The sequence below is a fragment of the Oncorhynchus keta genome, unplaced genomic scaffold, assembly GCF_023373465.1.
Source record: "Oncorhynchus keta strain PuntledgeMale-10-30-2019 unplaced genomic scaffold, Oket_V2 Un_contig_14776_pilon_pilon, whole genome shotgun sequence".
Lineage (NCBI taxonomy): Eukaryota > Metazoa > Chordata > Actinopteri > Salmoniformes > Salmonidae > Oncorhynchus > Oncorhynchus keta.
Genome location: NW_026278941.1, coordinates 25240 through 36111, shown reverse-complemented (window position 1 = coordinate 36111; position 10872 = coordinate 25240). Strand labels below are relative to the sequence as shown.

The 10872-nt window shown below is 48.9% G+C and overlaps 1 long non-coding RNA gene across 2 annotated transcripts; it reads left to right on the top strand.

The window, feature by feature from the left end:
- Nucleotides 1–5947, top strand: LOC127918746 (uncharacterized). 2 transcript variants are annotated; one of them, XR_008100726.1, is made up of 3 exons: nt 1–25; nt 4354–5094; nt 5897–5947. It is a non-coding gene; the product is annotated as an uncharacterized LOC127918746 (long non-coding RNA). The 2 variants fall into 2 exon arrangements; XR_008100727.1 differs by lacking the exon at nt 5897–5947 and adding an exon at nt 5307–5345.
- Nucleotides 5948–10872: the final 4925 nt, after the last annotated feature.

The window sequence follows — 10872 nt, the reverse complement described above, 5'->3', positions numbered from 1 at the left end:
ACAGAGAAAGATCATCATGCACAAGGTAGGTTTGGAGTAGTCTGATGACTGGTGTGAAGTAGTCTGAGCTGACTGGGTGTGAAGTAGTTTGAGCGACTGGTGAAGTAGTCTGAGCGACTGGTGTGGAGTAGTTTGAGCTGACTGGTGAAGTAGTCTGAACGACTGGTGTGAAGTAGTTTGAGCGACTGGTGGAGTGGTCTGGAGCGACTGGTGTGAAGTGGTTTGAGCGACTGGTGTGGGAGTAGTTTGAGCGACTGGTGTGAAGTAGTTTGAGCGACTGGTGTGGGAGTAGTCTGAGCGACTGGTGTGGAGTAGTCTGAGCGACTGGTGTGAAGTAGTCTGAGCGACTGGTGTGAAGTAGTTTGAGCGACTGGTGTGGAGTAGTCTGAGCGACTGGTGTGAGTAGTCTGAGCGACTGGTGTGGAGTAGTCTGGTTTGAGGCGACTGGTGTGGAGTAGTTTGAGCGACTGGTGTGAAGTAGTTTGAGCCGACTGGTGTGGAGTAGTCTGAGCGACTGGTGTGGAGTAGTCTGAGCCGACTGGTGAGCGACTGGTGTGGGGTCTGTTTAACTGGTGGAAGTAGTCCTGAGCGACTGGTGTGAGGTAGTCTGAGCGACTGGTGTGAAGTAGTCTGAGCGACTGGTGTGGAGTAGTTTGAGCGACTGGTGAAGTAGTCTGAGCGACTGGTGTGAAGTAGTCTGAGCGACTGGTGAGTGTCTGAGCGACTGGTGTGGAGTAGTTTGAGCGACTGGTGTGAAGTAGTCTGAGCGACTGGTGTGGAGTAGTCTGAGCGACTGGTGTGGAGTAGTCTGAGCGACTGGTGTGGAGTAGTCTGAGCGACTGGTGAAGTAGTCTGAGCGTGGTGTGGAGTAGTCTGAGCCGACTGGTGTGGAGTAGTTTGAGCGACTGGTGTGGAGTAGTCTGAGCGACTGGTGTGAAGTAGTCTGAGCGACTGGTGTGGAGTAGTTTGAGCGACTGGTGTGAAGTAGTCTGAGCGACTGGTGTGGAGTAGTCTGAGCGACTGGTGTGGAGTAGTCTGAGCGACTGGTGTGGAGTAGTCTGAGCGACTGGTGTGAAGTAGTCTGAGCGACTGGTGTGGAGTAGTTTGAGCGACTGGTGTGAAGTAGTCTGAGCGACTGGTGTGGAGTAGTTTGAGCGACTGGTGTGAAGTAGTTTGAGCGACTGGTGTGGAGTAGTCTGAGCGACTGGTGTGAAGTAGTCTGAGCGACTGGTGTGGAGTAGTCTGAGCGACTGGTGTGAAGTAGTTTGAGCGACTGGTGTGGAGTAGTCTGAGCGACTGGTGTGAAGTAGTCTGAGCCGACTGGTGTGAAGTAGTCTGAGCGACTGGTGTGGAGTAGTCTGAGCGACTGGTGTGAAGTAGTCTGAGCGACTGGTGTGGGAGCAGTCTGAGCGACTGGTGTGAAGTAGTCTGAGCGACTGGTGTGAAGTAGTTTGAGCGACTGGTGTGGAGTAGTCTGAGCGACTGGTGTGGAGTAGTCTGAGCGACTGGTGGGAGTAGTCTGAGCGACTGGTGGTCTGAGCGACTGGTGAAGTAGTTTGAGCGACTGGTGTGGAGCGAGCGACTGGTGTGAAGTAGTTTGAGCGACTGGTGTGGAGTAGTCTGAGCGACTGGTGTGAAGTAGTCTGAGCGACTGGTGTGAAGTAGTCTGAGCGACTGGTGTGAAGTAGTTTGAGCGACTGGTGTGGAGTAGTTTGAGCGACTGGTGTGGAGTAGTTTGAGCGACTGGTGTGAAGTAGTTTGAGCTGGTGGGAGCGACTGGTGTGGAGTAGTTTGAGCGACTGGTGTGAGTGGTTTGAGCGACTGGTGTGGAGAAGTTTGAGCGACTGGTGTGAAGTAGTTTGAGCGACTGGTGTGAGTAGTCTGAGCGACTGGTGTGAAGTAGTCTGAGCGACTGGTGTGAAGTAGTTTGAGCGACTGGTGTGAGTAGTCTGAGCGACTGGTGTGGAGTAGTCTGAGCGACTGGTGTGGAGTAGTCTGAGCGACTGGTGTGGAGTAGTCTGAGCGACTGGTGGAGTAGTCTGAGCGACTGGTGGGAGTAGTTTGAGCGACTGGTGTGGAGTAGTCTGAGCGACTGGTGTGGAGTAGTCTGAGCGACTGGTGTGAGTAGTCTGAGCGACTGGTGTGGAGTAGTCTGAGCGACTGGTGTGGAGTAGTCTGAGCGACTGGTGTGGAGTAGTCTGAGCGACTGGTGTGGAGTAGTCTGAGCGACTGGTGTGGAGTAGTCTGAGCGACTGGTGTGGAGTAGTTTGAGCGACTGGTGTGAGCGACTGGTGTGAGCGACTGGTGTGAGCGACTGGTGTGAGCGACTGGTGTGAGCGACTGGTGTGAGCGACTGGTGTGAGCGACTGGTGTGAGCGACTGGTGTGAAGTGGTTTGAGCGACTGGTGTGAAGTGGTTTGAGCGACTGGTGTGAAGTGGTTTGAGCGACTGGTGTGAAGTGGTTTGAGCGACTGGTGTGAAGTGGTTTGAGCGACTGGTTTGAGCGACTGGTGTGGAGTGGTCTGAGCGACTGGTGTGAAGTAGTTGAGCGACTGGTTTGAGCGACTGGTGTGGAGTAGAGCGACTGGTGGGGAGTAGTCTGAGCGACTGGTGTGAAGTGGTCTGAGCGACTGGTGTGAAGTAGTTTGAGCGACTGGTGTGAAGTAGTCTGAGCGACTGGTGTGGAGTAGTCTGAGCGACTGGTGGAGTAGTCTGAGCGACTGGTGTGAAGTAGTTTGAGCGACTGGTGTGAAGTAGTTTGAGCGACTGGTTTGAGCGACTGGTGTGGAGTAGTTTGAGCGACTGGTGTGGAGTAGTCTGAGCGACTGGTGTGAAGTAGTCTGAGCGACTGGTGTGAAGTAGTTTGAGCGACTGGTGTGAAGTAGTCTGAGCGACTGGTGGAGTAGTCTGAGCGACTGGTGTGGAGTAGTCTGAGCGACTGGTGTGAAGTAGTTTGAGCGACTGGTGTGAAGTAGTCTGAGCGACTGGTTTGAGCGACTGGTGTGAAGTAGTCTGAGCGACTGGTGTGAAGTAGTCTGAGCGACTGGTGTGAAGTAGTCTTTGAGCGACTGGTGTGAAGTGGTTTGAGCGACTGGTGTGAAGTGGTTTGAGCGACTGGTGTGAAGTAGTCTGAGCGACTGGTGAAGTAGTCTGAGCGACTGGTGTGAAGTGGTTTGAGCGAGTTTTTATTTTGTATTTGACCTTTATTTGAACAGGTGCACCTTGTGCTGGGAACAATAAAAGGCCACTATAAAATGTACAGTTTTGTCACACAACCCAATGCCACAGATATCTCTAGTTTTAAGGGAGCGTGCAACTGGCACTCTGACTACAGGAATGTCCACCAGAGCTGTTGACAGACAATTTAATGTTAATTTCTCTACCATAAACTGACTCCAACGTAGTTTTGGACAATTTGTAAATAAGAACTTGTTCTTAACTGACTTGCCTAGTTAAATCACTAAAGTGGTTGCTGTAATGGTGCTGTGCCCAGGCCTAAACCCTGATTGGTTTTACATTCAAATGCATTTCTCAGGTACATCTTAGCTAGCTAGACAAGGAAGCCTTGAAATGGGGCGATTCATTATTAAGCTCACTACCCTTATGGAGTGGCAGCACAAGCTAATTTCCATACTTTTGGAATATTTTTCTGAACCAACAATGATGGGTGCCGCCCACTTAAGCAGCCCGGGGATCTAATTGGTCAGCAATGATGGGCGCCACCCATGGCCCGGGGATCTGGTGGTCAGCAATGGTGGGGCGCCCCCACTTAAGCAGCCCGGGATCTAATTGGTCAGCAATGATGGGCGCCGCCCACTTAAGCATCCCCGGATCTAATTGGTCATCCCCTGTAGATTTCATGTTGTCTATTGCTAGCAAAGCATCCAGGACTTATTTTTTTCTCTAAATTGCCTAAAAGAAAAGCTTTGACTATCATTTCTATGATCATTCAGCATGTTTCCCCCTATCAGCATCCAGCCCAATAGCATTGTGAATAGGCCTAGAAGTACTTTGGAGAGAGCACGCTGAAATAAAATGGGGACTTAAATGCATCAATGATGACAATTCAGGCCAGCGTCTGAATCGATTTGTTGTGGCAGAGAGGAGGAAGTAGAACCCTTCAGGGATTTGACAGTTTTCCTGAATTAACCAGGTTCCCATTTACATAATCAGATTTGTCTTAACGCATAGCGATTCCTCAGTTTGCCAAACGTCATCTGTTTTATGAATGACTTCTGATCATTCCAGAGTGCTACAAGACATTCAATCTATATTTTAACCCTTGTTTGAAGGGAGCATGAGTTTGTGTGAGAGATGGTACTTATTTCTGTCTGGCCATCTCTCCCCCCTCAGATCCGGCCCCACGTCTCCACTCTGAGGAAGTATACATATGGAAAACACATCCTGGCCAAGCTGGAGAAATACTACATGAAGAATGGAGTGGACCTGGGCCCTCTCTGTGGCCCTCCCAACGGCATCATGTAAACCTTCTACCCTTTTCCACACCTTAACACTTGAGGACAAGACGGGCCAACGGGAACGCGGGACGGGAACGCGGGACGGGCTCAGTACATCACCTGCTGGGTTGGTGGAGGAATGGTGGTGATTCAACATGTCCGACCCTCTGTGTACAGCTGACGTTGTATTGGAATGTCACGTATTTTATACCATAACCCCCCTATACCCTACATGAAAAATAACATGTTAACTACTACCCACACACAACCTATTATTTCCTACCACCCGATGGTCTAAACCCTATACCCCCTCTTTTCCCATCCTAATGAGATCATGTGAACTGCTGCCCTATACCTACCCCCCCAATGACATGTAGAACCCTCTTTGCCTACTCCAACCCCCCTCCTTTTCCCGTCCCACTCTTATCGCCATGGTAACCCATTGGTATGAGCCTGTGTCTAAACAGGAAGCCTTGGTTAGTTTTAGCCCGTCTCCCAACCAAGCCCTACCCTGCTGCAGGGAGGAGGGAAGGAGGGGGAGGTGAGATACATCCCTACCCTGCTGCAGGGAGGAGGGAAGGAGGGGGAGGTGAGATATATCCCTACCCTGCTGCACGGAGGAGGGAAGGAGGGGGAGGTGAGATATATCCCTACCCTGCTGCAGGGAGGAGGGGGAGGGAGATATATCCCTACCCTGCTGCAGGGAGGAGGCAGGGGAGGTGAGATATATCCCTACCCTGCTGCAGGGAGGAGGCAGGGGAGGTGAGATATATCCCTAACCTGCTGCAGGGAGAGAGGCAGGGGAGGTGAGATATATCCCTACCCTGCTGCAGGGAGGAGGCAGGGGAGGTGAGATACATCCCTACCCTGCTGCAGGGAGGAGGCAGGGGAGGTGAGATATATCCCTAACCTGCTGCAGGGAGGAGGCAGGGGAGGTGAGATATATCCCTACCCTGCTGCAGGGGAGGAGGCAGGGGGGAGGTGAGATATATCCCTACCCTGCTGCAGGGAGGAGGCAGGGGAGGTGAGATACATCCCTAACCTGCTGCAGGGAGGAGGCAGGGGAGGTGAGATACATCCCTACCCTGCTGCAGGAGGAGGCAGGGGAGGTGAGATATATCCCTACCCTGCTGCAGGGAGGAGGCAGGGGGAGGTGAGATTCATCCCTACCCTGCTGCAGGGAGGAGGCAGGGGGAGGTGAGATATATCCCTACCCTGCTGCAGGGAGGAGGCAGGGGAGGTGAGATTCATCCCTAACCTGCTGCAGGGAGGAGGGAGGAAGGCAGGGGAGGTGAGATTCATCCCTACCCTGCTGCAGGGAGGAGGCAGGGGAGGTGAGATATCATCCCTACCCTGCTGCTGGGAGGGGGAGGGGAGGCAGGGGAGGTGAGATTCATCCCTACCCTGCTGCTGGGAGGAGGGAGGGGAGGCAGGGGGAGGTGAGATACATCCCTACCCTGCTGCAGGGAGGAGGCAGGGGGAGGTGAGATTCATCCCTACCCTGCTGCAGGGAGGAGGAGGAGGCAGGGGAGGCAGGGGAAGGTGAGATTCATCCCTACCCTGCTGCAGGGAGGAGGGAGGGGAGGCAGGGGGAGGTGAGATTCATCCCTACCCTGCTGCAGGGAGGAGGGAGGGGAGGCAGGGGAGGTGAGATTCATCCCTACCCTGCTGCAGGGAGGAGGGGAGGGGAGGCAGGGGAGGTGAGATTCATCCCTACCCTGCTGGAGGGAGGAGGGAGGGAGGCAGGGGGAGGTGAGATTCATCCCTACCCTGCTGCTGGGAGGAGGGAGGGAGGCAGGGGAGGTGAGATTCATCCCTACCCTGCTGGAGGGAGGGGGAGGGGAGGCAGGGGGAGGTGAGATTCATCCCTACCCTGCTGGAGGGAGGAGGCAGGGGGAGGGAGGTGAGATTCATCCCTACCCTGCTGGAGGGAGGAGGGAGGGGAGGCAGCTGGGGAGGAGGCAGGGGGAGGTGAGATTCATCCCTACCCTGCTGCAGGGAGGAGGAGGGGGAGGCCCTAGGGGGAGGAGGCAGGGGAGGTGAGATTCATCCCTACCCTGCTGGAGGGAGGAGGAGGGAGGCAGGGGAGGTGAGATTCATCCCTACCCTGCTGGAGGGAGGAGGAGGGGAGGCAGGGGAGGTGAGATTCATCCCTACCCTGCTGGAGGGAGGAGGGAGGGGAGGGCAGGGGAGGTGAGATTCATCCCTACCCTGCTGGAGGGAGGAGGGAGGGGAGGTGAGATTCATCCCTACCCTGCTGCAGGGAGGAGGGAGGGGAGGCAGGGGAGGTGAGATTCATCCCTACCCTGCTGGAGGGAGGGAGGCAGGGGAGGTGAGATTCATCCCTACCCTGCTGGAGGGAGGAGGCAGGGGGAGGTGAGATTCATCCCTACCCTGCTGGAGGGAGGAGGCAGGGGAGGTGAGATTCATCCCTACCCTGCTGGAGGGAGGGGAGGCAGGGGGAGGTGAGATTCATCCCTACCCTGCTGGAGGGAGGGGAGGCAGGGGGAGGTGAGATTCATCCCTACCCTGCTGGAGGGAGGGGAGGCAGGGGGAGGTGAGATACGTCCCCACCCTTCGTTCCTTCTCCCTGTTTTTGATTTTCTTTATTCGTCTTTTGGATAAACTAGAATCATTTCACTTTTTTGCTACTGCTGTGGCAAACACAGTTCTGTGTCGTATCGCTAGTATGGGATGGAACGTATTTAATTTGACTGAGTACCAAACCATAGTCCCATACACAAACACACAAGCCATGTGCTTACCAGCAAGTCATTTAACATGGGAGGTTAGTTTCCAGTCCTGCTTCTATCTATATATATATATATATATATATATATATATATATATATATATATATATATATAGTGCGTGTATACTTGGTGTAGAACTTTGCATATATATAAATATAATTTTTATTTTAGTTTTTCTGGTTTTTGATGTTGACTATCTATAATGTATCTTAGTAGTGAACACATTTCTGACTGTATAATTGTACATTTGTAAACCCTTGTAATGTAAAAGTGATTTACCACCCTTTTTGGTATCAGACGATATATATATATACATGTATATCTATATATAAAAAAACAAAACGTTTAAAAAAACTCACTCTTGTGCATTTCGATGCATATTCTCACCTACTTGTTTGTGACATATGAGTTGTTGTATATTGTAAATTGTAATATCAAATTTTGGTTTTGAAAAGTCCTTTCTATACTGTGTAGTACTTGTACAAAGCACCCCCCCCCCCACCTTAACAGAACTCACCACCTTAACAACAGAACTCACCACCTTAACAACAGAACTCACCACCTTAACAACAGAACTCACCACCTTAACAACAGAACTCACCACCTTAACAACAGAACTCACCACCTTAACAACAGAACTCACCACCTTAACAACAGAACTCACCACCTTAACAACAGAACTCACCACCTTAACAACAGAACTCACCACCTTAACAACAGAACTCACCACCTTAACAACAGAACTCACCACCTCAACAACAGAACTCACCACCTCAACAACAGAACTCACCACCTCAACCCCATCCACCGAACTACACTGCAAACGCTCCCTGTCCGTTTACTAAACGACCATCACAGTTAACACTGAAGTCAACGAGACATGGTACACCAACATGTCAGTAGTGAAGCGACTCTTTTATTATTTATTTTATTTTTTACACAAGTCTATTTAAATTGCAGAGAGTGAGACATGGCATCTGACTGAAGCGTCAACAGCTGATAGTGACACTGGGTTTCCGCCTGTTCTGTAGCAGTCAAAACATTACAGAACACACGTGAGATGTTTTACAGTGTAATTTTGGGGGTTGTAACCGCCACCACAGGACACACTGTTAGCAGTCTGCTTGTGTTTTTGTATTTTTAGATATTTTCTAGGAATGCTTTCCCCTTGTCTAAGGGTAATGGATGGGGTGGGGGGCGATGAGTTTAAAGGTTGACTCAGTGATATGATGTCATATACACGGGGGGCGACTTCCCGGCTTGCAGACATCAACAACGGCCTATTTCATATCTGCCAAGACTACCACTATTGGTTCCTCTCTTGATGCGTGACGCCCACATTGAGAAGAGCGGTCAGTGGCGGTCTCGGGATATAATATATGACTTGTGTTGTTACTGGAAGCAGGAAGTAGCTCCCGCTGTGTACCGTGCCGTATGGCTGAGTCTACCTCGAACCCCTCTGCTCTCCTCAGCGTACAGTGAAACCGTGGGTTGTACAAAAGACGGCAGCAGCGTGGTGTACCTTTTAATAATAGTCCTGTAAAAGTGATGTATCATAATGTGCCCCGGTAAAGGCCGGGCGTCGCCTGTCTCGCCGTCCGTAACCAGGACTATTGCGGTGGGCAGCGGCATGTGTACATTTTGAAGTGGCGAGCCTTGTGTATCTGAATAGGAGCATCTTCTGTAACCATAATGTGTATAGTTCTAACAGAAACCTGTGTGTGCTTGTTGCCTGGACAACTATTTTTTTTGTATCTCCTGTTGTAGATTGTCTCTAAACAATGATGTGTGATTATTTTTTATTTTGAAACAAAACTGAACACAAAAAAACTGTTTTGGAGTGTTTTTTTGATGATTTATGTTGGGTAACACAGAGTAGTTGATTTATGTTGGGTGACACAGAGTAGTTGATTTATGTTGGGTAACACACACAGAGTAGTTGATTTATGTTGGGTAACACACAGAGTAGTTGATTTATGTTGGGTAACACACAGAGTAGTTGATTTATGTTGGGTGACACACAGCGTAGTTGATTTATGTTGGGTAACACACAGAGTAGTTGTTGATTTATGTTGGGTAACACACAGAGTAGTTGATATTTGCTTACACACAGAGTAGTTGATTTTATGTTGGGTAACACACAGAGTAGTTGATTTTATGTTGGGTAACACACAGAGTAGTTGATTTATGTTGGGTAACACACACAGAGTAGTTGATTTATGTTGGGTAACACACACAGAGTAGTTGATTTATGTTGGGTAACACACACAGAGTAGTTGATTTATGTTGGGTAACACACACAGAGTAGTTGATTTATGTTGGGTAACACACAGAGTAGTTGATTTATGTTGGGTAACACACAGAGTAGTTGATTTATGTTGGGTAACACACACAGAGTAGTTGATTTATGTTGGGTAACACACAGAGTAGTTGATTTATGTTGGGTAACACACAGAGTAGTTGATTTATGTTGGGTAACACACAGAGTAGTTGATTTATGTTGGGTAACACACAGAGTAGTTGATTTATGTTGGGTAACACACAGAGTAGTTGATTTATGTTGGGTAACACACAGAGTAGTTGATTTATGTTGGGTAACACACAGAGAGTAGTTGATTTATGTTGGGTAACACACACAGAGTAGTTGATTTATGTTGGGTATCACACAGAGTAGTTGATTTATGTTGGGTAACACACAGAGTAGTTGATTTTATGTTGGGTAACACACACAGAGTAGTTGATTTATGTTGGGTAACACACAGAGCAGTTGATTTATGTTGGGTAACACACAGAGTAGTTGATTTATGTTGGGTAACACACAGAGTAGTTGATTTATGTTGGGTAACACACAGAGTAGTTGATTTATGTTGGGTAACACAGAGTAGTTGATTTTATGTTGGGTAACACACACAGAGTAGTTGATTTATGTTGGGTAACACACAGAGTAGTTGATTTATGTTGGGTGACACACACAGAGTAGTTGATTTATGTTGGGTAACACACAGAGTAGTTGATTTATGTTGGGTAACACACACAGAGTAGTTGATTTATGTTGGGTGACACACACAGCGTAGTTGATTTATGTTGGGTAACACACAGAGTAGTTGATTTATGTTGGGTAACACACAGTAGTTGATTTATGTTGGGTAACACACAGAGTAGTTGATTTTATGTTGGGTAACACACAGAGTAGTTGATTTTATGTTGGGTAACACACACAGAGTAGTTGATTTATGTTGGGTAACACACAGAGTAGTTGATTTATGTTGGGTAACACACAGAGTAGTTGATTTATGTTGGGTAACACAAACAGAGTAGTTGATTTATGTTGGGTAACACACACAGAGTAGTTGATTTATGTTGGGTAGCACACAGAGTAGTTGATTTTATGTTGGGTAACACACAGAGTAGTTGATTTATGTTGGGTAACACACAGAGTAGTTGATTTATGTTGGGTAACACACACAGAGTAGTTGATTTATGTTGGGTAACACACACAGAGTAGTTGATTTATGTTGGGTAACACACACAGAGTAGTTGATTTATGTTGGGTAACACACACAGAGTAGTTGATTTATGTTGGGTAACACACACAGAGTAGTTGATTTATGTTGGGTAACACACACAGAGTAGTTGATTTATGTTGGGTAACACACAGAGTA